Source organism: Hemiscyllium ocellatum, chromosome 16 (assembly GCF_020745735.1).
Source record: "Hemiscyllium ocellatum isolate sHemOce1 chromosome 16, sHemOce1.pat.X.cur, whole genome shotgun sequence".
Lineage (NCBI taxonomy): Eukaryota > Metazoa > Chordata > Chondrichthyes > Orectolobiformes > Hemiscylliidae > Hemiscyllium > Hemiscyllium ocellatum.
The window spans coordinates 16,289,174-16,316,087 of record NC_083416.1 but is presented as its reverse complement, the minus strand read 5'-3'; positions in this window follow the sequence as shown (position 1 = coordinate 16,316,087).

The window sequence follows — 26,914 nt, the reverse complement described above, 5'->3', positions numbered from 1 at the left end:
GCAGGATCAGCATCTGAAATCACGCGTCCAGAAATGTACAATGAGATTAGAAGTAATACAGTCTTACTTCAAGCTATTTTCCAGAAAATATCACGCTCCCATTGTTTATACAGATCAATCATACATTTGGTATTATATGATCACCTCTTCCATGCTGGAATTGGGCACAATTCTGCCTGTTCGTTGGGTGCAAAAAGGATCCAGTGTATTGGTCTAACCAGACATATTGTAGATGCCATTATTGTGGAACCGATTGAATGAACATCTGCCAGACATGTACATAACTAACAGACCCCACACAGGCACATATTAATTAATAGTCAAGAGTGTGGTGCTGGAAAAGCACAGCAAGTCAGGCAGCATCCGAGGAGCAGGAAAATTGACGGTTTAGGCATAAGCCCTTCATCTGGAACGAAGTTTGTGGGCCGGGGCTGAGAGATACATGGAAGGTGGGTGGGGCTGGGGCGAAGATAGCTGGGAATGTAATAGGTAGATGCAGGAAGGGTGAAAGTGTTAGATCGGAGAGGAAGGTGGAGTGGATAGGTGGAAAGGAAGATGTACAGGTAGGACAGTTCAAGAGGGCAGTGCCAAGTTGGAAGCTTGGGACTGGGATAAGGTGAAGGGAGGGGAAATGGGGAAACTGGTGAAATCCACATTTTTCACGTGTAGTTGCAAGGTTCCAAGGCAGAAGATGGGGCATTCTTCCACCAGGCATTGGATGGTTAAGGTTTGGTGATGAAGGAGACCCAGGACACCCATGTCCTTGCTGGAGTGGGAGTTGGAGGGGGAGTTGAAGTGTTTGACCACGGGGCGGTGGGCTGTTTGGTGCACGTGTCCCAGAGATGTTCTCTGAAATGATCTGCACATTGTCGTCCTGTCTCCCTCACCAGTTTCCTCATTTCTCCTCCCCCACCTTATCCTAGTCCCAAACCTGAACACACGCACCAACAGGTTCAAGAACAGCATCTTCCCTGCCATCATCTGACTGTTGAAAGGACTCCTTATCTTTAAAAATGTTGATCTTGCTGTTGTTGATCCTGCTTTCCACACCACCTGAGAAGTTGAGTTCTATATGCCTCAATCTGCCTCAGCATCCTATGATCTATATATCTTTGTTTGCTATGAGCTGCCTGTACTGCACGCTTTTTCACTGTACGTAGGTACATGTGACTATAATAAATCAAACTAAATCAAGATGTTTCCATTAGTAGGAAGGATTAGGTCTCAAGAACACAGCCTCAAAGTGAAGGGACAACCCTTTAGAACTGAGATGGGGGAAGAATTTCTTCAGTCAGAGGGTGGTTAATCCATGGAACTCATTGCTGCAGAAGGCTGTGGAATTCACATCATTGAGTGTATTTAAGACAGAGATAGACAGGTTCTTGATTAGTAAGGGGATCAAGGGTTACAGGGAGAAGGCAGGAGAATGGGGTTGAGAAACATATCAGCCATGATCGAATATTGGAGCAGAGTCGACAGGCAGAAAGGCCTAATTCTGTTCCTATATCGTATGGTCTTATGACCAAGTTGCAAAGGACTCTGTCAGTGATGATATCAATACCTCTGCCACAAGATCCTGCAGTTGCTTGACTTCTATCCACCTGCACCAAGAGAAGGCATTTACAAGCATTGAGAACAGTTTCCCTCTGAGCTTGATGAAGTTCATCCTGAGATCTTCCCTGGTCTTGTTGGAAAGGAAGATGACACTAACAGTTCTCTTGTTCTCCTGGCAATGAATAGCTCCAGTAATACAGCTCAATACCATCTCTTCCAATGAGAGACCCAGCCAGCAAACGTAATATTGCTTTCTGCTTTGATGTTTTATGACACCCAGCTATCCTTGGTGTAATCATTGTATGTATCGAGTCTCAGCAATGGTTAATGACTCATCATTAACGAGGAAATCATTAACTACACCATGGTATCATCTGTCCATAGTAAATAAGAGAACAGGATTACAAGGCATGTATGCAGTGCCCTCTGATCTGAGTGTACCCTTCATCATGTTATTGATTTACTCTATCCATGCCCTTCATAATTTTAAGCACCTTATAAGGTCACCCCTCAGCCTCTGATGCTCCAGGGAAAACAGTCCCAGTCTTTTCAGCCTCTCTCTATAGCCAAAACCCTCCAATCCTAGCAACATTCTGTAAATCTTTTCTGAAACCGTTCAAGTTTCACAACATCCTTCCTGTACCAGGGAGACCAGAATTGAACACGATATTCCAAAAGTGGCCTAATCAATATCCTGGATAGCTGCAACATGACCTCCCAACTCCTACACTCAATACTCTGACCAATAAACGAAAGCATACCAAACGCCTTCTTCACTGTCCAAGCTACCTGTGATTCCAATTTCAAGGACTATGAACCTGTACTCCAAGCTCTCTTTGTTCAGCAATACTCCCTAGGACCTCACTATTAAGTGTATAAGTCCTGCTAAGATTTGCTTTCCCAAAATGCAGCACCTCACATTTATCTGAATTAAACTCTATCTGCCACTTCTCAGCCCATTGGCCCATCTGGTAAAGATCCTGTTGTAATCTAAGGTAACCTTCTTCGTTGTCCACTACACCTCCAATTTTGGTGTCATCTGCAAACTTACTAACCATACTTCCTACGTTCACATCCAAAAAAATTTATATAAATGCCGAAAAGCAAGGGACCCAGCATTGATGTTTGTGTCACTCCACTGGTCACAGCCCTCCAGCCGAAAAAGCAACCCTCCACCATCATCCTCTGTCTTCTATCTTCCAAATGGTGGGAGTCCAGAACTCGAGGGTATAGGCTTTGGGTAAGTATGGAAAGATTTAAAAGGGATCTAAGGGGCAACTTTTTCATTCAAAGGGTGGTACGTGTATGGAATGAGTTGCCAGAGGAAATGGTGGAGGCTGGCACAATTACATTTAAAAGACATCTGGATGGGTATATGAATGAGAAGGGTTTTGAGGGATATGGGCCAAGTGCTGGCAAATGGGACTAGATTAGTTAAGGCTATCTGGTCGGCATGGATGAGTTTGACTGAAGGGTCTATTTCTGTACTGTACATCTCTGTGACTTTATGACTCTAAAGGTTTCTGCCTGTACAATGAAAACTCCATTTCCTTGTTCACACCTTGCCACAGGGATACGGGATGAAACATCTTCTTTCATCTGCTGTTTCCCTGGAACATATTTTGTCCTTGCATCAAACCGCATCATCCTTAGCCTGAATCGTTGTTTTTATAGAGGAATTTCACTGAGTCCTGTGAATTAAGAGAGTCACTCAAGACTCGGGTTTTGTTCCTATCTTGAAGTGATGAATATGAACAAATCCTATTAACATCTCTCAAGTCCATAGAGTGACTAATGCTTCTGTTTCTATCGCTAGTCATATTTCTGTTCAGTCCCTTGTCAGTGAACTGGAATTGTAGATCTTTGTTTCCCACTGTCTGTATCAGTTAAGAGTACAGATCCAAGACCTGTAAAAAGTGCATCTTTGACAATGATGGTGATTAGCTCTGAGTCAAAGGAACTAAAATATCACATCATATCAGTATCTATCTCTGATGTTCTCAAAAGATCTGTGCTGTGCTTTCTTACAGAATCATGGAATGTCTTGTTGTACCAGGTGGCTCATTGACAAAAGCTAGATTGGGCAGGAATTTTCTACTTGGGTTTATCTTGCTTGTGAATCCTCAGAGATCAGTCACATTCCAAGAAGCCGGAAACTCCTCAATTGCTTTGTCTTGGGTGGATCTACTCTGACACAGCTACATAAGAATCCTACTCATTGACTACATTTCAGCCTTCAACGCTATTATCCCCTCAAGACTGATTACTAAACGTAGTGATCTTGGACTAAGTCTCACTCTCTGCAACTGGATCCTCAGTTTTCTGACCCACAGGCCACAATCAGTGATGATTGAGGACAATATTTCATCTTCACGAACACTGGAGTCCCTCAGGGGTGCATACTCAACCCTCTACTGTACTCACTGCATACCCATAACAGCATCGCCAAATACCAGACTAATGCCATTTACGAATTTGCTCGTGACACCACCACAGTCAGTCAAATGTCAGATGGCGACAAAACAGACTATAGACGGGAGGTGGAAGACCTGGAAAAATGGTGCACTGAGAACAACCTAGCTCTCAATGCCAGAAAAACCAAGGAACTCATTATTGACTTTCTGCAGGATGTTACTCATGCCCCCTACATAGTAACAGCACACAGATGAAAGGAGTGGAGAGTGTCAAGCTCCTGAGAGTGGTCATTCACAACAAGCTCTCTTGGACTCTTCATGTGGACGCACTGGTTACAAAGACTCAACCACGTCTATTCTTCCTCAGGTAGCTGAGGAAATTTGGCATGACGGCGAATACTCTTGCCAACTTTTATAGGTGCGCCATTGAGAGCATTCTGTCTGGATGTATCACTACCTGGTATGGCATCTGTACCATTCAAGATCGGAGACAGTTACAGAGAGTGGTGAACTCGGCCTGGACAATCACAAAGGCTAACCTCCTATCTATAGAATCCATCTACCAGGCCCACTGTCAAGGAAAGGCCGCTAGCATTCTCAAAGATCCATCCCACCTTGGCAATGTCATTCTACAACCTCTACCATCAAGGATAAGGTACAGAAGCCTGAACACACGCACCAGCCAGTTTCAAAACAGTTTCTACCCCACTGTTGTTAGAATACTGAATGGACTCACAAGCTCTTAACATTCACTTGTACCTCTGTTTTTGTTTTTGCTGCTGTTTACCTATTATTTATTTATCTATGCTACTTAACTATGTGTTCTGCCTATATTGCTCACAAGATAAAGCTTTCCACTGTGCGTCAGTATGCATGATAAAGAATTCAATTCGATTCAATAAATTCAATTCAATTCAATTCACTGGTAGCATCACAATATGCCCAAGGAACATAATGGTCAGCTATGAGAATGTGCAGGACTTTTGCTCGAAATGCCAATTTTCCAGCTCCTTGGATGTTGCCTGACCTGCTGTGCTTTTCCAGCAACACTCTAATGTTGACTATGAGAATGTGCATTTGAGTGTGAGTGCTGCTTGTTGTGAGGGTTACAGTCCAGCTCCTACTCTAATGCTATGTTTGATGTCAGTGCCTCTACAGTTCAGGGGATCATCCATGTGACATACAATTCCCACCAGTCCTCAGAGAATGCTGGACCATCTCTGGAACCTCTCTCCCCTCCCCGGACCTCTCTAGCAACTGACTCAGCACCAACATTTATTGCAAACCCACTGACTCCCACAGCTACCTTGATTACACCTCCTTCCACACCCCCTCCTGCAAAATGTGACCCCATTCTTCCAATTGCTCCCCATCAGCCTGGAGGAGCAATTCCACTCCAGGTGTCCTCCTCATTCAAGGACTGTAATTTCCCCTCGCTCTGATCAACAATGCCCTCATTTCCCGCACCTCTGCCCTCAAACAAAGCTACACTCAACTGTAATAAGGACACAGCGGCCCTGGTCCGCACATTCCACCCCACTAATCCACCAATCCAATGCATCATCCTCCGCCACTTCCCCCACCTTAAGTCTGACCCCACCAACAAAATGACATTTCCCCCTGCCTCACCCAATCCTAATCACTTTTCACAGGGACTGTTCCCTCTGCGACTCCCTCGTTAGGTCCACACTCCCCACCAGCCCCTCCTCCACACCCAGAACTTCCCCTGCAGACACAGGAGGTGCAAAACCTGGCCCCACTTCTCTGATGCTGCCTGACCTGCTGTACGTTTTTTCAGCTCATTGACTCTTGACTCGCCAGCATCTGCAGTTCACATTAACTCCAATGCTTAGATGTTGTCCTCTGGAAGATTTCGGGGGAAGATGTGATACCAAAGGACAAACTGTTGAAACCAAACCTTACAAGTGTTGCAATGGGTGTTGTGAGTAATTTAGACTCTTTATAGAGAGGTAGTTGCCAAAAGCCACTCTTTGCATCTAGCTTCGTAAAGATTTAACTCTTTCCCAGTTTGGCTAAACTCTCATCCACAAGTGATGGAGAATAAAAATTAAAGTCTTTGTTTCATGTTGACTTTGCTGAGCAGAGAGAACTCAATCTCTCCCTTTAACACCTGAATTCATACCCATTTTAGGTCTGTATTTCTCTTCCACCACTTAATAACTCGTTTGACGTTTACAAGGTGTCCCCACTATCTGCCCTCTTTTTCTTCCACCTCTTCTGTCAAAAATATATAAAGGGTGATCTTCCAACACTTTCAGTCCTAAAGGAATGTCCTACCCAACTGGAAATGCTACCTCTCCTTTCTGTCCGCAAATGCCGCCGGATCTGCCGAACGGTTCAAACATTTTCTGTGTTTGTTTCAGATTTCCAGCATCCACGGCATTTTGCTTTTACTTACATTTAACTGCTTGTGTAAGACTGAAGCAGATTCTGTTAGTTCCACGTGGTTTTGGCACTGTGAACACCCGCTAGCATCTGCTTGTTGGTTCTGTCACAGGTGAAGTGGCCACTTGGTTTAACCTTGAGTTAATTTCTTTCTTTACCTTTGTTGAGGATGGAGAGGGAACATTCCTGGTTGTTATCTGACGCTGGCTTAATTTCTTTATTCATAGACTGATGTGGTCTGATATCTCCAACTTTCCTAGGCCCGTGGAGAGCAGTGGAAATTTAATTCTGAAGCTTTTACATTGATCCAATTCCTCTGCTCTGAAAATCAGATCTAAGCCAGCACAGGCTTTCCTGCTTCAGACTGAACTATCCTTTTTCAGTCTCACATATTGCTCAGATTGTGGAGCTCTTCCCCCAAGCAGGGATGGGCAACTGTGTCATTAGATTTTTTTTTCAGGGCTGAGTTAGACAGGTTTCTGATAGAGAAAGGAGTTAAGGGACATGGGACTTGACAGCAATGTGGAAATGAGGTTACAACCAGATCAGCCAAGATCTTATTGAATGGTGGAGTGCATTCAATGGGCTGAATGGCCTACTCTTGCTCTTATGTGCCTACATTTCAGTTCAAACCCATCTGGTTCACTCATGACCTTTAGGGAAAGGAATCTGCCAACTTTACCTGGTCTGGTCTAGGTGTGACTCCAAATCCATGGTAAAGTGGTTGGCTTTTAACTGCCTTCTGGGCAATTAGAGATGGGCAATGAATGTTGGCCTGCCCAGGGCACCCAGGTCCAGCGAATAAACATTAAAAGTAATCTGTGTAAACTGGGGAATATTGGAACGTTTGTGGCAAAGGTGTTTTCTCCTGGGAGGAGAGTCTGAGCTGTGACATCTTCCCTGCCTCACCCATCCTTTTCCTCATCCTCCTTCTTGTATTTGTCACTGGTGGCAATGGCTGAGTCCTCATCCTGTCGAGGCTATGGAGGAGGAAGAAGATCAGCACAACTTCAGGTAGTGCTGTCTGGATGCCTCCAATAGTTGCTTCAACACAAAAAGCCAAGCAGCATGTGTAGAAAACAATGCTTCAGGTGTAACCTTGTCTTCTCCACCTCCTGATGCTTCCTGGTTTACTGTGTTCTTCCAGCCTCCTGCCCGTCTACTTTGGATTCCAACATCTGCAGTTTTTTTTTGTCTCTTCCCACAGTTGTTTCAGCTCACTGATCCTGAGCTGCTCTGCTCCATGATGTTTCTGGTGGATGCCAATTGATGAAAATAGAATTGAGATATCACTCACTGCCTTGGTGGGATTTGAACCCCTGTCTCTGGAATGTTAACTTGGGAGTATGAGTCCAGTAGGAGAAAGTGTGGACTGCAGATGCTGGAGATCAGTGGAGAGTGCGGTGCTGGAAAAGCACAGCAGGTCAAGCAGCATCTGAGGAGCAGGAGAATCGATGCTTCAGGCATAAGCCCTTCAACAGTAATACGGTTTGTAGGCCGGGGGACTGAGAGACAAATGTATCTCTCAGCACCCGGCTCACAAGCCTCATTCCTGATGAAGGGTTTATGCCCAAAACATCGATTTTCCTGCTCCTTGGATGCTGCCTGATCTGCTGTACTTTCCCAACACCACATTCTCGACTCCAATATGGGTCCAGTGAAAGTCTCCCTTTCTCCTGTCTAGGAACCACTGCTCCATTTGTTGGTCGCGCTACAGAGCCGGGGGGAACATTGCAATCACAGTCCTCCTGCCGATTTGGTGTGGACAGGGGAGCTGTCACTGGGCAGATGTATCAGCTTCAGTAACAGGCCCTGGAGTTTCCACAAACTTGGAAACACTGGATGTAAGTCAGAAGCTCCACAGACACAAACTACGTGCCTATCTGTTTTAACTAGTGTAAGGATATCTCTCTGCTACAACCAAGAGTGATTGCCACCAATGTATCTACACAGCCCAACAGCCACTGGAATGTCAATCACTCCTGACACTTGCAGCTCATGCATAGCATACCCATGCCTCCAGCATACCCACTTGGGGAACTAAGTACAGAACAATCTCGGTTATCTGAACATCAATTATCCGAATTTCAGATTATCCAAACAAGATCTCAAGGTCTCGTAAATGCTTCATTTGTTTACGATCAGATCAGTTATCCAAACAATCAGTTATCCAAACAAAATACTCCCTGCCCCTCTCATTCAGATAATTGAGGTTGTTCTGTAGACTGTGCCAGGAAGTGAGGTGACCACTATTTACCGGCACCATTGGGACCAAGTCCTTTGATTCTGCTTTGGTGTTTGCCTTCAATCCAAAGGATGCAAGATGCTTAGTGATTTTGTTGGTCTGGATCTCCCAAAATGGGGAAACGGGGTATTGATTCTTCACAGTTAAATACTTTCTACTGAAAAGCTGGAAACTTCATGGTGACTTGGGTGCTACAGAGAAATAGAGAACAATCGGAATCAAAACATTCTCCACTGAAGCCTGGAAGGAGAGTTTAAACACTGACAGTAAGTGTTCAATTAAGGCATTCATGAGAGTGCTGGATGATGACTTTGAGTCATACAGCACTGAAACAGACCCTTCGCTCCAACTAGTCTATACCGAACATAATCACAAACTAAAGCAATCCCACCTGCCTGCCCCTTGCCCACACCCCTCTAAACCTTTCCTACTCATGTACTTATCCAAATGTCTTTTAAACCTTGTAATTAGAGTCATAGAGGTATACAGGAGGAGGAGAAAGTGAGGACTGCAGATGCTGGAAATCAGAATCAAGAGTGTGGTGCTGGAAAAGCACAGCAGTTCAGGCAACATCCAAGGAGCAGGAGAAGAACTTGTGCCCGAAATGTCGATTCTCCTGCTCCTCGGATGCTGGCTGACCTGTTGTGCTTTTCCAATGAGAGAGATACAACATGGAAACAGACCCTTCAGTCCAACTTGCCCATGCCGACCAGTTATTCAAACCTAATCTAGTCCCATTTGTTAGCACTTGGCCCATATTCCTCTAAACCCTTCCTATTCACATATCCATCCAGATGCCTTTTAACTGTTGTAATTGTGCCAACGTCTACCTCCACCTCTGGCAGCTCATTCCAAACATGCACCACCCTCTGCATGAAAAAGTTGCTCCTTAGGTCACTTTAAGATCATACCTTAAACCTATGCCCTCTAGTTTTGGACTCCCCTAACCCAGGGAAAAGACCTTGACTACTTATCCTATCCATGCCCCTCATGAATTTATAAAACTCTGTGATGTCATCCCTCAACCGTCAACACTCCAGGGAAAACAGCCCCAGCTTATCCAGCCTCTCCCTATAGCTCAAACCATTCAATCCTGGTAACATCCTTGTAAATCTTTTCTGAATCCTTTCAAGTTTCACAACATCCTTCCTATAACAGGGAAACCAGAATTGCATGCATATTCCAATAGTGTTCTAACCAATGTCCTGCACAGCCACAACATGACCTCCCAACTCCTCTACTCAATGCAATGACCAATAAAGGAAAGCATAACAAATGCCTTCTTCACTATCCTATCTACCTACAATTGCACTTTTAAGTAGCTATGAACCTGTACTCCAAGGCCTCTTTGTTCAGCAACACTCCCCATGACCTTACCATTAAGTGTATAAGTCCTGCTTTGATTTGCCTTTCCAAAATGCAACAGTTCACATTTATTTAACTTAAACGCCATCTGCCAGTCCTCGGTCCATTGGCCCATCTGGTCAACATCCCATTATAATCTGAGGTGAACTTCTTCACTGTCCTCAACACCTCCAATTTCGATACCATCTGCAAATTTACTAACCATATCTCCCATGTTCACATCCAAATCATTTATATAAATGGCGAAAAGCAGTACTGGTATCCATCACTTCCTCAGGAAGGTCATTCCACATGTGAACCACACTCAGTGTAAAATATTTGCCCCTCATGTCTTTTTTATTGCTCTCTCCTCTCACCTTAAAATTGCGCCCTCTAGTCTTGAAATTAGTTGCTCTCCTTATGGAGAATCTGTCAACTTATTAGTCATGCTGATTGTGACAAGAAAATCTCAGATTTCAAATGTATACAGGTGACTTCCAACCTTGTGACTTTTCACTTTTCAATCACAAATCTAACACGACCAGCAAAGTGATGGATACCAAAGCCTCAGCCAACCTCAGACTAACTGCTCGACAAGGGGGTGTCTTATGTTTTACTTATTTCCCTTCTTCTTTAACAGTCCCCCAAGGACAAGAAGGATTTGTTTCTAGCCTGGGAGGAATTGGCTGAATAATCCAGCCCTGGAGTCACAGACTCTTGCTCGGGTGAGAGAGGTGGATGGTTGGAATACTCTGGACACTGTATGCTCTTTTCTGCTGCTTGCACTTGGCCTCAATGTATTCCACTTATAGAGTCATAGAGATGTACAGCATGGAAACAGACCCTTCAGTCCAACCTATCCATGCCGACCAGATATCCCAACCCAATTTAGTCCCACCTGCCAGCACCCGGCCCATATCCCTCCAAACCCTTCCTATTCATATACCCATCCAAATGACTCTTAAATGTTGCAATTGTTGCAAATGCAGCCTCCACCACATCCTCTGGCAGCTCATTCCATACACATACCACCCTCTGTGTGAAAAAGTTGCCCCTTAGGTCTCTTTTATATCTTTCCCCTCTCACCCTAAACCTCTAGTTTTGGACTCCCTGACCCCAGGGAAAAGACTTTGCCTATCTATCCTATCTATGCCCTTCAAAATTTTGGAAACCTCTAGGAGGTCACCCCTCAGCCTCCGACGCTCCAGGGAAAACAATCTCAGACTGTTCAGCCTCTCCCTCTAGCTCAAATCCTCCAACCCTGGCAACATCCTTGTAAATCTTTTCTGAACACTTTCAAGTTTCACAACATCTTTCCGATAGGAAGGAGACCAGAATTGCATGCAATATTCCAACAGTGGCCTAACCAATGTCCTGTACAGCTGCAACATGACCTCCCAACTCCTGTACTCAATACTCTGACCAATAAAGGAAAGCATACCAAATGCCTTCTTCACTATCCTATCTACCTGTGACTCCACTTTCAAGGAGCTATGAACCTGCACTCCAAGGTCTCTTTGTTCAGCAATACTCCCTAGGGCCTCACCATTAAGCATATAAGTCCTGCTAAGATTTGCTCTCCCAAAATGCAGCACCTCGCATTTATCTGAATTAAACTCCATCTGTCACTTCTCAGCCCATTGGCCCATCTGGTCCAGATCCTGTTGTAATCTGAGGTAACCCTCTTCGCTGTCCACTACACCTCCAATTTTAGTGTCATCTGCAAACTTACTAACTGTACCTCTTATGCTCGCATCCAAATCATTTATGTAAATGACAAAAAGTAGAGGGCCAAGCATCGATCCTTGTGGCACTCCACTGGTCACAGGCTTCCAGTCTGAAAAACAACCCTCCACTACCACCTTCTATCTTTGAGCCAGTTCTGAATCCAAATAGTTAGTTCTCCCTGTATTCCATGAGATCTAACTTTGCTAATCAGTCTCCCATGGGGAACCTTGTCGAACACATTACTGAAGTCCATATAGATCACATCTACTGCTCTGTCCTCATCAATCTTTTTTGTTACTTCTTCAAAAAACTCAAGTTTGTGAAACATGATTTCCCACGCACAAAGCCATGTTGATTATCCCGAATCAGTCCTTGTCTTTCCAAATACATGTACATCCTGTCCCTCAGGATTCCCTCCAACAATTTGCCCACTACCGAGGTCAGGCTCACTGGTCTATAGTTCCCTGGCTTGTCTTTACCGCCCTTCTTAAACAGTGGCACCACGTTTGCCAACCTCCAGTCTTCCGGCACCTCACCTGCAACAATCAATGATACAAATATCTCAGCAAGAGGCCCAGCAATCACTTCTCTAGCTTCCCACAGAGTTCTTGGGTACACCTGATCAGGTCCTGGGGATTTATCCACTTTTAACCATTTCAAGACATCCAGCACTTCCTTCTCTGTAATCTGGACATTTTGCAAGATGTCACCATCTATTTCCCTACAGTCTATATCTTCCACATCCTTTTCCACAATAAATACTGATGCAAAATATTCATTTAGTATCTCCCCCATTTTCTGTGGCTCCGCACAAAGGCCGCCTTGCTGATCTTTGAGGGGGCCTATTCTCTCCCTAGTTACTCCTTTGTCCTTAATATATTTGTAAAAGTCCTTTGGATTCTCCTTAATTCTATTTGCCAAAGCTATCTCACATCCCCGTTTTGCCCTCCTGATTTCCCTCTTAAGTATACTCCTACTTTCTTTATACTCTTCTAAGGATTCACTCGATCTATCCTGTCTATACCTGACATATGCTTCCTTGTTTTTCTTAACCAAACCCTCAATTTTTTTAGTCATCCAGTATTCCCTATACCTACCAGCCTTCCCTTTCACCCTGACAGGAATATACTTTCTCTGGATTCTTGTTATCTCATTTCTGAAGGCTTCCCATTTTCCAGCTGTCCCTTCACCTGCGAACATCTGCCTCCAATCAGCTTTCGAAAGTTCTTGCCTAATACCATCAAAATTGGCCTTTCTCCAATTTAGAACTTCAACTTTTAGATCTGGTCTATCCTTTTCCATCACTATTTTAAAACGGATAGAACTATGGTCGCTGGCGCCAAAGTGCTCGCCCACTGACACCTCAGTCACCTGCCCTGCCTTATTTCCCAAGGGTAGGTCTAGTTTTGCACCTTCTCTAGTAGGTCCATCCACATACTGAATCAGAAAATTGTCTTGTACACACTTAAGAAATTCCTCTCCATCTAAATCTTTAACACTATGGCAGTCCCAGTCTATGTATGGAAAGTTAAAATCCCCTACCATAACTACCCTACTATTCTTACAGATAACTGAGATCTCCTTCCAAGTTTGTTTCTCAATTTCCCTCTGACTGTTGGGCGGGGTCTATACTACAATCCCAATAAGGTGATCATTCCTTTCTTATTTCTCAGTTCCACCCAAATAACTTCCCTGGATGTATTTCCGGGAATATCTTCACTCAGCACAGCTGTAATGCTACCCCTTATAAAAAATGCCACTCCACTCCTCTCTTGCCTCCCTTTCTATCCTTCCTGTAGCATTTGTATCCTGGAACATTCAGCTGCCAGTCCTGCCCATCCCTGTGCCATGTTTCTGTAATTGCTATGATATCCCAGTCCCATGTTCCTAACCATGCCCTGAGTTCATCTGCCTTCCCTGTTAGGCCCCTTGCATTGAAATAAATGCAGTTTAATTTATTCATCCTAACTTGTCCCAGCCTGCCCTGACTGTTTGGCTGACTTCTGTTCTCAGCTGTACCCGTCTCAGATCGATCTCTTTCCTCACTATCTCCCTGGGTCCCACCTCCCCACCTTACTAGTTTAAATCCTCCCAAGCAGTTCTAGCAACTCTCCCTGCCAGTATATTAGTCCCCTTCCAATATAGGTGCAATCCGTCCTTCTTGTACAGGTCACTTCTACCCCAAAAGAGATTCCAATGATCCAAAAATGTGAATCCTCCTCAGCCATGCATTCATCTGCTCTATCCTCCAATTCCTGCCCTCACTAGCTTGTAGCACTGGGAGTAATCCAGATATTATTACCCTTGAGGATCTCCTTTTTAAATTTCTGCCTAACTCTCTGTGATCTCTATTCAGAATCTCAACCTTTTCCCTTCCTATATCGTTGGTTCCAATGTGGACAATGACCTCTTGCTGGCCCCTCTCCCCAGTGAGAACATTTTGCACCCTTTCAGACATCCTTGATTCGGGCACCTGGGAAACAACGCACCATTCTGCTTTTTCTCTGCTGGCCACAGAAACGACTGTCTGTATCTCTGACTACAGAATCCCCTAACACAACTGATCTCTTGGAAGCTGACGTACCCCTCATTGCATTAGAGCCAGTCTCATCACCAGAATCTTGGCTGTTCATGCTACGTTCCCCTGAGAATCCATCACCCCCTACATTTTCCAAAACCTGTTTGAAATGGGTATATTCACAAAAGACTCCTGCCCTAGGTGCTGACCTATCTCACCCTTCCTGGAATTAACCCATCTATGTGACTATATCTGAGACTTTCCCCCTTTCCTATAACTGCCATCCATCACATAATGTTGCTGTTGTAAATTCCTCATCGCTTCTATCTGTCTCTCCAACTGATCCACTCGATCTGATAAGATTCACATCCAACAGCATTTATGGCAGATATAATCCGCAGTAACCCTTAAACTCTCTTTAAACTCCCACATCTGACAAGTAGTACATATCACTGCAAAGGCCATTTTTGCTCCTTCACAATCTACAGACCCAGAAAATAACACCGTTTTATTCCTCTACAAACACTGGCCCAGGTTAAATTAATAGCTATGGCTTATATTTTAAGTTTAATCAAGAGACTTATCTTCAAACATATATAATCAAGAAAGAATCCACTATACTCACTACTGCAGCCTTTCTCTTGGACAGACTTAAAACAACAATTAACTTATCTGATTCTGTGCTGTGAACTTCGCCCAACAGTTCCTCCAAGATTAGTTGTGAATTTCACTGTTTGTTAATTTTCCCAGATGCACTCCGATGTCCAGCGATACACGAATTCAAACAGCAAGGGCAGTAACTGTGCAGGTTCTCTCTCTCTCTCTCTCTCTCTCCTACACTGTCCTCACCATGTGCTTCCTTTGTCTGCTCTTCTCCCTTTTAAAACTGCTGTTGTTTTGACTTGTTTTTTTCCAAAGTTCCAAAACAATGCAACAACATATAAAACAGTAATTGCTGTTCCTGGAATTCAAGGAAATCACCTCCAACACCTAAAATACCTCAAACAAAGGAGCAGCTCTTACAGCAAGGAATTTTCCTGTCCTCCATCTTGGATCACCCCTCTCACTTCTCTCAGTGACATACAAAGTGATAGAAAAGCAGGGATACAAGGAAAAGGCAGGAAATCGGCAGTACGTGACAGAACTAGTCCAAGCACAAGGGTCCAAAGATCTCCCTTCAGTTCCCTAATTATTCTACAATTCTGTGAAATGAGTTTTGAAAAAGATCACAGAAATGTATACCGTCTCCACACTCCAGGCACAGTCAGTGGAATTCAATTAGATTGTACAAAATATCAGTCTCAGGAGGCTACAGTCTTGGGGATGACCCAAGGAAACTGGGAGGGGGTTTGGAATGGGGTAGGGGGTGTCAAGTGACTGGGGGATTGGAAAGAGAAACCGCAGTTAACCGGAGGAGGGAGAGAGTCTGCAATGGGTAGTGGGGAGAGGGAGGCTAAAATAGATAATGAGAAAGTTGATAGTGACATGGAGGGGTCACCACAGAAGTGTGCTGACTGGCTCAGCCAGTCCGGAGTGCTGGGACAAACCTTGACCTTGGAAAACCACGGGGCTCCTGTCCAGGTCTCCTGACCCTGGGAAATCTACCCAGCAACACAATATGTTAAGTAGTAGAAAGCGAGGAGTGAGGCTTCCTGATGAAGGACTGATGCCCGATGCTGCCTGACCTGCTGTGCTTTTCCAGCACCACACTCTTAACACAGTATGTTAAACCAAACTACCAACATTCAAATATCTTACTTAGCTGCCCTGCCTCACCATAGCAGCACACTCAGATAGCCTCACATCAAATACATAAACATATACCAATCATATTTAAACATCCACATAAATCCTCATGTTTCTGCAAGTTCTGTGTGTTTGTGATATCTAATTCGTTAATCTCCTCCAATTTCAGGACCAATCTTCAAATGAATTCACACTAAATGGCTAAACAGGTTTGCATCTTTCCAAATAAAAGTGAACATCAACTGCCATCAACTGATTCTCCCATTAGTTAAATCATTCTCTGTGTTTTTCCCCTCCCCCTACCTCAGAAGGCACACCCAAAGGTTGAGCAGATGGATCTGTGAGTCCTGAGAATACCAGGGAACTGAATGCACATACCACGCACACACTTGTGCTTCCCCAAAAATATCCTTTCCATACACTGGGCTGGGAGAAGAGGAAATCCCAAGTAAATGTTGCGGCCCCTGATTTGTGTATTAGTTGTGTTGAGGCCTGCTCAGTGTGAGCACTTCCTGAAGCGAATAAAAAGTCAGTGTTTGTGAAGCCCAGTTCACAGGCACAGCGACTCTGTGGTTAGCACTGCTACCTCACAGCACCAGGGACCTGGGTTCCATTCCAGCCTAAGGTGACTGTCTGTGTGGAGTTTGCACATTCTCCCCGAGAGATATCTGTGGGTTTCCTCCCGCAGTCCAAAGATGTGCAGGTTAGGTGAATTGCCCATTGTGTTCAGGGATGTGAAGGTGAGGGGCATTAGTCAGGAGTAAATGTAGAGTAGTAAGGGAATGAGTTTGGGTGAGATATTCTTCCTAGGGTCTGTGTGGACCTGTTAGGCTGAAGGGCCTGTTTCCACACTGGAGGGATTCTATGAGTTTGGCTCCAATCCACACCCACTTCCAGTAGTGCTGCTCCTTGGACTAAAAACAAAGTATTACTATTTAGTGCTGTTGGTTGGCTCTTTTGAATTATCAGATTTATTCATTACCCTGTTTACATTTTTTATAAGTTCAGCAAATTGTTTCTCCACCCTTCAAATCTGTGTGAAATTTATGCCTCACTTGTGCCAGAATCTTATCTTTCTGAAATATGGCTCTGCATGTGAGAAAGTTGGATAATGCTGTTTTAAAGACTAACATCTCACACCACCACTGAATCTGTGCGTTCTATTTTCTAATCAAGTAGTTCAGAGATGTTATTACACACCTCAGGAGTAGGTGGGATTTGATCTCAAGCCTCCTGGGCAAAAGTGAGGACTGCAGATGCTGGAAACTAGAGTTAAGATCAGAGTGGTGCTGGAAAAGCACAGCAGGTCAGGCAGCATCTGAGGAGCAGGAAAATTGACGTTTCGGGTATCAGGAATATTCCTGATGAAGGGCTTTTGCCCGAAACATCGATTTTCCTGCTCCTTGGATGCTGCTTGACCTGCTGTGCTTTTCCAGCACCACTCTGATCTAAACTCAAGCCTCCTGGCCCAGAGATAGAGACATTACTATGTACTACAACAGCCCCTTGATCTTGCTGGAACTGTTAGGTTCCACCAGCTGCTGTGGTGGGATTTGAACCAACGTTCCCTAGAACATTTAGCTGGGTTTCAAGTTTAACAACATTACCAACATTGTGTTCTCATCAATTCTGTTGAATAGGTCTCACTTCAATTAAAGGTACTTTGCAAGGTAATTTCCCTTTCAATTAACTCACAGTGCTGCAGCTGGGTTACATTAAAGACATCATTCTGAAACACAAGTCACCCGTGACGTTGGAAATCTTATGCAAATGAACACACCATGCCTGTCTGTAGCGATTGGAACCAGGTGGATCTTGTTGAATATGAGCTCCTCGATTGGGGTTGTTAACCTTGGCCAATCAAGAAGGGCCTGGCTGACCAAATATTAACAGGGGATTGGTCGGCATTGCTGCCTTACAGTGCCAGGCTCTGAGTTTAGTAACAGTCTGTGTGTAGTCTCCATGTGTTTGCATGGTGTCCTTTAGGTGCTGCAGTTTTTTTCCTACAGTTCAATCATGTGCAGGCTGGGTGGGTTTATCATGGGAAATGCAAGGTTACAGGGTGTGTGGGTCTGAACATAGAACATAATAAAACAAAGTTATGAACAGGAGATTTAGAATCCCCTCAATCCAGGGGACTGACTCTGAGCTGGCTGGCCACAGACAGTGTACTGTGCATGTGTAAATAAAGGGTGACTTGGTGATGGGGTACCGGCCTCTGTGCAGTTATTTCACTGTCTCACTATTATGTTGAAGAATAACATGCAACTTATAAAAGCTCTCACTTTACAATTGGCAAACTTTACCTGTTTTAGAGAATGTTGAAGTAATTCTAGGGCTGACGGATTGGTCACTACTGGTCACTTTCTGGTAAAGAAGGAGAAATAGAATGAAATGATTGACCTTCTGTCATGTTAGGGTGAGTACAGCTGTCAAGATTCGGCAGTGGGAATGTTTACGCTGGATGATAGTTTGGCACTTTGATTGTACAGTCCAGTATCAACAGGAATATTGCTTGACACATTTATCTGTAAACCAGAATCATAGACTTCTGGAGACCTACAGCACAGAAAAGGCCCCTCCAGTCTGCATGAGACTAAAACAACTGCCTAACAATTCCAATCCTATTTTCCAGCACTTGGCCTATAGCCTTGTATCCCTGGCATTGCAAGTGCACAAATAAAGAATTCTGAATGAGGGTTTCTGCCTTTCCCACTCTTACAGGCAATGAGTTCCAGATTCCCACTGCCTTCTGGGTGAAAACCTTTTTCCCTGCATATCCGTTAAACCTTCTGTCTTTACCCTCAATCTATGCCCTCTGGTCATTGATCCCTCCATCAAATGTTCCTTCATGTCTATCCTATCTATGACCCCGCATAACCTCATACATCTCAATTGTGTCCCTCTCAATCTCCTCTGCTCTAAAGAAAACAGTCTGTCCAATCACTCTTCATAACTGAAACTCTCTAGCTCAGACAACATCCTGATAAACCTCCTCCTCATCCTCCCTCCCCACCCCTTCCCACTGCAATCACATCCCTCCTATAATGTGTATTCCAGTTTTGCACACAATACTCCAGCTGCGACCTAACGAATATTTTATACAGTTCCAGTTTAACCTCCTTGCTCTTATACTCCACGCCTTAGCTTATAAAGGCAAGTATACCATGTGTCTTCTTAACCACTTTATTCATCTATCCAGACACTTTAAGGAACTGCTGTATATGCACAACCAACATCCCGCTGATCCTGCTGAATGAAAAAATCTCTAAAGTGCAGATAGCGGCCATTTGGCCTATTGAGTCTGCACCATCCTCCAAAAAATGTCCCACCCAGACCTATTTCATCCTGATTCCTGTAAGTCTGTATTTACCAGGGCTAAATCCATCTAATCTGCACATCCATGGATACTAACCTGCACATTTTTGGACTGTGGGAGGAAACCAGAGCACCCAGCAAAAGTCACGCAGACACAAGTAGTATGTGCAAATTCCATACAGATAGTCACCCGAGGTTAGAATTGGACCTGGGTCCATGGCGCTGTGATGCAACAACGCTAATTATTGAGCCAGTCTTGTGAATGTTCCAAGTCATTTTGTAATCTCATTTCTATTCTAAACAATCAACCCCTTTTAACTTCTTCTTGTGAGGATAGTCTGCCTCAGCCACGCTTTCTAAGTTATTTTATAGTTTCATAGTTTATCATTTTTCTCACTATGTGAATCAATAGGGGAGATGTCAGGGGTGGGTTCTTTACCCAGAGAGTGGTGGGGGCATGGAATGCGCTGCCCGTGGGAGTGGTAGAGTCAGAATCATTGGCGACCTTTAAGCGGCAATTGGACAGGTACATGGATGGGTGCTTAATCTAGGATAGATGTTCGGCACAACATCGTGGGCCGAAGGGCCTGTTCTGTGCTGTATTGTTCTATGTTCTATGTTCTATGTAATAACTTAATGTTCATCCTAGAGATACTTAGATTCAATCTGTCATTCCTTGATACTACGATGACCCAATGTGCTGGAAAAAGCATATGTGTAATTTTTGTGAAATGTCTCTTTAAAAACACAGTTAAAAATCACACAAGACCAGGTTATAGACCAACGGTTTAATTGGAAGCACACTAGCTTTCTGAGCGTCGCTCCTTCATCAGGTGATAGTGGAGGGCTCAATCCTAACACACAGAATTTATGGCAAAAATTTACAGTATGAACTAACTGAAATTATACATTGAAAAATTGAGTGTTAAGTCTTTCATCTGTGAGGTAGCAGTGCTAGCCACTGTGCTGCCCATCCAATTTGATTCACTCACCGCCATATCAGGAAATAGTTGGACACAATGGATACTGCAAAGGACGTGGGCCCTGACAACATTCCAGCAGAAGTCCTGAAGACTTGTGCTCCAGACCATCCGCACCCCTAGCCAAACTCTTCCGATACAGTTACAAACTTTGGCATCTAGCAATGTGGAAAACTGCGCAAGTATGTCCTCTACACAAAAAGTAGGACAAATCAAACCCAGACAATTACAGCCCCATCAGTCAACTCTTGATCATCAGTAAAGTGATGGGTGGTGTCACCAACAGTGCAATCAGGCAGCACCTGCTCAGCAATACCCTGCTCAGTGATGCCCAGTTGGGTTCCGCCAGGGCTGCTCAGCTCCTAACCTTGTCACAGCCTTGGTTCAAACCTGGACAGAAGAGCTGAATTCCAGAGGTGGCTGTATTTGACAAGGAATCCATCAAGGAGTCCTTGCAAAACTGTAATTGGGGGCAAATTGTTCACTGATTGGAGTCAAACCTGACACATAGGAAAATGGTTGCAGTAGTTGGAGGTCAGTCACCTCAGCTCCAGGACATCTCTGCAGGAGTTCCTCAGGGTAGTGTCCTAGGCCCAAACATCTTTAGCTGCTTCATCAATGACCTTCCCTCCATCGTTAGGTCATAAGTGGAGATGTTCACTGATAATGGCACAATGTTTAGCACCATTTGCAACTTCTCATACACTGAAGCAGTCTATGTTCAAATGTATCAAGGTCTGGACAATATTCAGGCTTGGAAAAGCACAGCCACTCAGGCAGCATCCGAGGAGCAGTAGAATCAATGTTTTGGCATAAGCCCTTCATCAGGAATGAGGCCTGTGTGCTGGGGGAGCTGAGAGATAAATGGGAGGTCAATGGAGCTGGGGGCGGGCGGGGGGAATGGGGGGGGTGGAACAGTAGCTGAGAATGTGATAGGTAGATGAAGGTAGGGGAGAAGGTGATTGGTCGCAGAGGAGGGTGGAGCGGATAGGTCGGAAGGACGATGGGCAGGTCAAGCAAGTGGTGCCGAGTTGGAAGTTTGGGACTGTGATAGGTGGGAGGAGGGGAAATGGAGAAGCTGGTGAAATCCACATTGATCCCATATGGTTACAGGGTCCCAAGGCAGAAGATGAGATGTTTTTCCTCCAGGCGTCGGGTGGTTAGGGTTGGTGATGGAGGAGGCCCAGGAACTGCATGTCCTTGACAGAGGGAAGGGGGCATTAAAGTTTTCAGCCACGGGGTGGTGGGGTTCGTTGGTGCAAATATCCCAGAGATGTTCTCTGAAATGATCCTCAAGTTGGCGTCCTGTGTCCCCAATGTAGAGGAAACCACATCGGGTGCAACGGACACAGGAGATGACATTTGTGGAAGTACAGGTAAATTTCTGTCAAATGTGGAAGGATCCTTTGGGACCTGGGATGGAGGTGAGGTTCCCTTCCCCCTCCCACTCCACCAAGGACATGCAGGTCCTGGGACTCCTCCAATCACCAAATCCTAACCACTTGACACCTGGAGGAAGAACGCTTCACCTTCCACCTTGGGACCCTGCAATCACACAGGATTAATGTAGATTTCACCAGTTTCCCCATTTCCCCTCCCTCCCCCTTATCGCAGTCCCAAGCGTCCAACTCATCACCGCCTGCTTGACCTGTCCATTGTCCTTCCCACCTACCCACTCCATCCTCCTCTCGACCTGTCACCCTCTCCCTCACCTTCATCTACCTATCACATTCCCAGCTACCTTCTCCCTAGCCCCACTCTCCCCTCCCATTATCTCTAAACCCCCTTGGCCCACAAGCCTCATTCCTGATGAAGGGCTTAGGCCTGTAACGTTGATTCTCTTGCTCCTTGGATGCTGTCTGACCGGCTGTGCTTTGACAGCACCGCATTGTCACTCTGATTTCCAGCATCTGGTCCTCGCTTTCTCCTGATATCCAGGCTTGGACTGACAAATGGCAAGTAACATTCACGCTACACAAATGCAAGCCAATGCCCATCTCCAATAAGAGAACACTCTTCTGTCACTACCCTGGAGTTAACTTAGAGCAGAAACTGGACCAGTCTCATGATATAAATACAGTGGCCACAAGAGCAAGTCAGAGGCTAAGAATCCTGCAGCGATAATCTCACCTCCTGACTCCCATCATCTACAAGGCACAAGTCAGGAGTGTGATGGAATACTCCCCACTTAATGCATAGGTGCAGATCCAACAACACTCTAGATTCTCAACACATTCCAGGACAAAGCAGACCAACTGATTAGCACCACATCCATACCCTCCACCACCAACAGTTAGTAACAGCAGTGTGTACTATCTACAAGTTACACACAGAAATTTACCCAAGTGACTGCGACAGCACTTTCAAAACCTATGAACACTATGATCTGGAAGGACAAGCCCAGATTCATGAAAATACCCACATCTGCAAGTTACCCTCCAAGGCACTCACCATCCTAACCTGAAATTATATCACCATTCCTTCACTGTCACAGTGTCAAAATCCTGGAATTCCCTCCCTAAGGGTATTGTGCATCTACCCACAGCAGGTGGACTGTAGCAGCTCAGGAAGGCAGCTCAACACCACCTTCTTGAGGGACGGGCAATAAATGTTGACCAACTAGTGATGCCCACATCCCATGTGTGAATAAAAGAAACCATGGTGCTTTTGTAAAGATGGACACAGATTTGAGAGGTGACAACACTTTCACATGAGGGAGTTCTTCCAACCAAAATACTTATTTCCAAAAGCTAGTTGGTATGAAACACAGACGCATTCCAACTTGAACATGTTTTCTACCTCAAACTAAATTATCATGTTTTTCTAAAATAGAAAAGATTTCCAGGAACACAACATAATTTGTTTTGAAATTCTGGAAACAACGCTCAATTTTAGGCAATGTGGGGACTCAGTGGTTAGCACTGCTGCCTCACAGCACCAGGGACCCAGGTTCGATTCCAGCCTTGGGCAATTATCTGTCTAGACTGTTTGTAGGTTTCCTCTGGGTGCTCTAGTTTCCTCCCACAGTCCAAAGATGTACAGGTAAGGTGAATTGGCTATGCTAAATGGCCCATAGTGTTCAGAGATGTGTAGGTGATGTGCATTAGTCATGGGAAATGTAGAGTAATAGGTAGGGGAATGATGCTGGGTGGGTTACTTTTCAGAGGGTGGGTGTGGACTTGTTGGGCTAAACAGCCAGTTTCCACACTGTAGGGATTCTATGAGTATAGGCAGTGCCCCAAAGCACCCTAAAGCTCTGACTTCACCTGTTTGGCAGAATGAGTTAGATTGGGGACTATTTACATTAGCGGTGTATTCTTATACAAACTTACTTCAATGCTTGTATTTAACTCTCAGGAGAAAAACTCTTTGCCTTAGGAGGCTGGTAACACTGCCAGTCTTTCAAATCAGTCTGTACTTTGTCCTGCTCTACTTTTATTTTTGCTACTTTGTCCCCAATTCAAGGGACAGTTGAAAGGACCTGGCCCTTACAAGCGGTGACTAAGTCGAATGTTATTTTTGCTGTGATTGTTTGTTGTACCTGCATGTAATAAAGGACCTGATCATCCTCTGCACCCCACGCTGAGAAGTGACCAGTGCTCATTCGATATGGCACAGGACTGCTCCATATCTCATATCCACAGCCTGTGGTTGGAGCATGCCTGAGTGATAGCCTCTGAAAAGAGGTTGCATGATTTCTTTTTCTGTGGAATATATACAGGAAACAGTCAAAATTAGTGAAATTGTTGTGGCATATTACGGGATTGTTGAAACACTTAAAACACTTACTTTCTGTAGTCTGTGTCCATTTATCACTCAAAAGTCATGAATGATAAGAAATGTTACATTGGGCACTTCAACATTTCACTCGCAAAACACACCCCAAAATCCTTTATACCACACTTAGTCGAATGCAGCCTTGGTGTCAAGGGTAGTCACTCTTGTCTCACCTCTGGAATTCAGCATTTTTGTCCAAGTTTGAACTAAATTTATAATGAGGTCAGGAGTTGAGTGGCCCTGACAGAACCCAAACTGAGCATCACTAAGCAGGTTGTTGCTGAGCAGATGCCAATTGATAATGTTATTGACATTTCCTTCCATCATTTTGCTGGTGATTTAGAGTTGTGTGAGCTTGGTAATTGGTCCATTTGGATTTATCTTGCCCTTCATGGACAGGGCTAATATTATTGGATCAATGTTGTAGTAGTTGGCACAATGCACATACAGAGGTGAACAGACAGCCCAGCGAAAACCAGGACATTAACACGAGTAAGAATATGGTTTTCCAAAACTATTGCAACAGGAATCAGTGAACACAGAAAGGATAACTCCACATCTCCATGAGCTGGTCACATGATGTTATGAATTTAGGAGGAATAAATCATTTTTAAAAAGATAAACTGTGTATCATTGCATGTACTTTCAAGATTTAGCTATTGCAGTTCTTCATCATTGGAAGCAAATGTTTTGTGGTTCAACTGGACCATCTACTAGAAAAACAGTAATATTTTATACAAATCAACTTAGTGCATTTTCCAGAACATAGAGGCCACAAAGCACCATAGAATCATATTGTACAGAAGCAGCCCTTTGGTCTATTGAGACTGTACAGCCAAGAATATACTGTTACTCATATCAATCACAATTTCTTGCACTGGGAAACATGGAAAACATAAATGGGCACTGCAGAAACACACAAGCTGCCAGAGGGGATCTATGGTGCAGTGATAATTTCACTAGACTGCTCCTTGAGTAACCAGTATGGTTCTGGGGTTGTTGGTTCAAATCCCCCAATAGGAGGTGCAAGGAAAATATAAGTCAATAAAAAAACCTGAAATTAACTAAGTTTTGTCTTAATGATCAGTTGTTATAAATAACCTATCAAGTTCCTTTAGGAAAGGAAATCTGTCATTGATTCTTCACTCTCCTGTGATGACATAAGTTCAGAGGCAACAAATGCTGAAATGGTCAATGACATTCAAATCCTGTGAACAAGTTTTGCTTAAAACAAAAGGCAATGCTGGTGAAAGAAATGGATTTATCCTAACAGCACAGTAAAACAACAATGAAAAGGGACAAATTAAAATGAATACTTTCAAGCAGCAAACAATATTTAAATGTTAATCAAAGTTCAAATGTGGTCCCAAACCTTTGAGGTGGCCTCTCACAGCTCGGTGCTTCAGCCAGACACTTGCTCTGTTCATAGGTAGCTGAGACCAGAGTGGTAACTGTTTGGTCCTGGAATTTAATCACAAGTGGGAGCGAGTTTAACTCTCTCTGCCCTGCATTTGCAGCCAATTCTCGTCTTGCTACATCAGAGTCAGTCTGACAGGAATGACTCGCCACAGTGCCAAAGGAAGGTGATTGCTTTCCTTGAGGAAAGTAAGTTGTGGAGGGACGGGTTATCAGTTGGTGAGCAATGGGGACATGTGTTATCACCGTGCGGTCTTCGTACAAAAACTTAAACTGGCAACTTCAGAACAAAACAGTGCACTTGCAGCTTTGCTACTTCAGATCAGGGATTACCTTAGTTTCCCATTGGTTAGAGACAAAAAAACGCAGATGCTGGATTCCAAGGTAGACAGGCAGGAGCCTGGAAGAACACAACAAGTGAGGCAGCATCAGGAGGTGGAGAAGTCAACATTTGAGGTCTTGAAGAAGGGTTACATCCAAAACATTGACTTCTTCACCTCCTGATGTTGTCTGGCTTGCTGTGTTCTTCCAGCCTCCTGCTTGTCTACTGTGGTTTCCCATTGGGACAGCTTGCTGCTACGTCTTACTCACAAGGAATGAGCTGCCAGAGGAAATGGTGGAGGCTAGTACAATTACAGCATTTAAAAGGCATATGGATGGGTTCATGATTAGGAAGGGTTTAGAGGGATATGGACCAAGTGCTAGCAAATGGGATTAGATTAATGTAGCCAACTGGTTGGCATGGACGAGTTGGATCAAAGGGTCTGTTTCCTTGCTGTATATCTTTATGACTCTACAATCCTAGTTTAAGGGGAATGCAGGCAGCTAGAAGAGTCTCAGCTGAAGTGAATGGGGTCACAAGATGATATTCCTGCTGAGTGTAGATCAAGTGGGTTCAGGTCTGCTCTATCAGCAGAAGCCAATCCATTTCTGTGTGGAGGCTTCACTCTTGTGGGATCTGAGAGCGGCAGCTCAATGGTTGGGAGAGTGTAAACTCTGAGACACTTGGGGTGGGGGATGCTGGTGGTATAGGTGGGGAGGTGGGTGGCATAGAGGGGGGACATCAATGGGAAGGCTCAACGTCAAAAAGGAGGTCTGCAGGTGTCAGGAAGTGGTAGATAAATTATTCCAATTAAACATAGAAACACTGACAATAGGAGCAGGAGTTGACCATTCAGCCCTTCATACCTGCTCCGCAATTGAATATTGATCATGGCTGATTTTCCAACTCAGGCCCCTGTAACCTACTTTCTCCCCCCATACTCTTTGATCACTTTAGCCTTAATTTCTTCTTGAAAACATCCAAAGTTTTGGCTTCACATGTTTTCTGTGGCAGAGAATTCCGCAGGCTCACCACCTTCTGGGTGAAGACATTTCTCATCTCAGTTCTAAATGGTCTACCCCATTTCCTTAGACTGTAACCCTCTGGTTGTTGACTCACCGATCATTGGGAAACATTCTTCCTGCA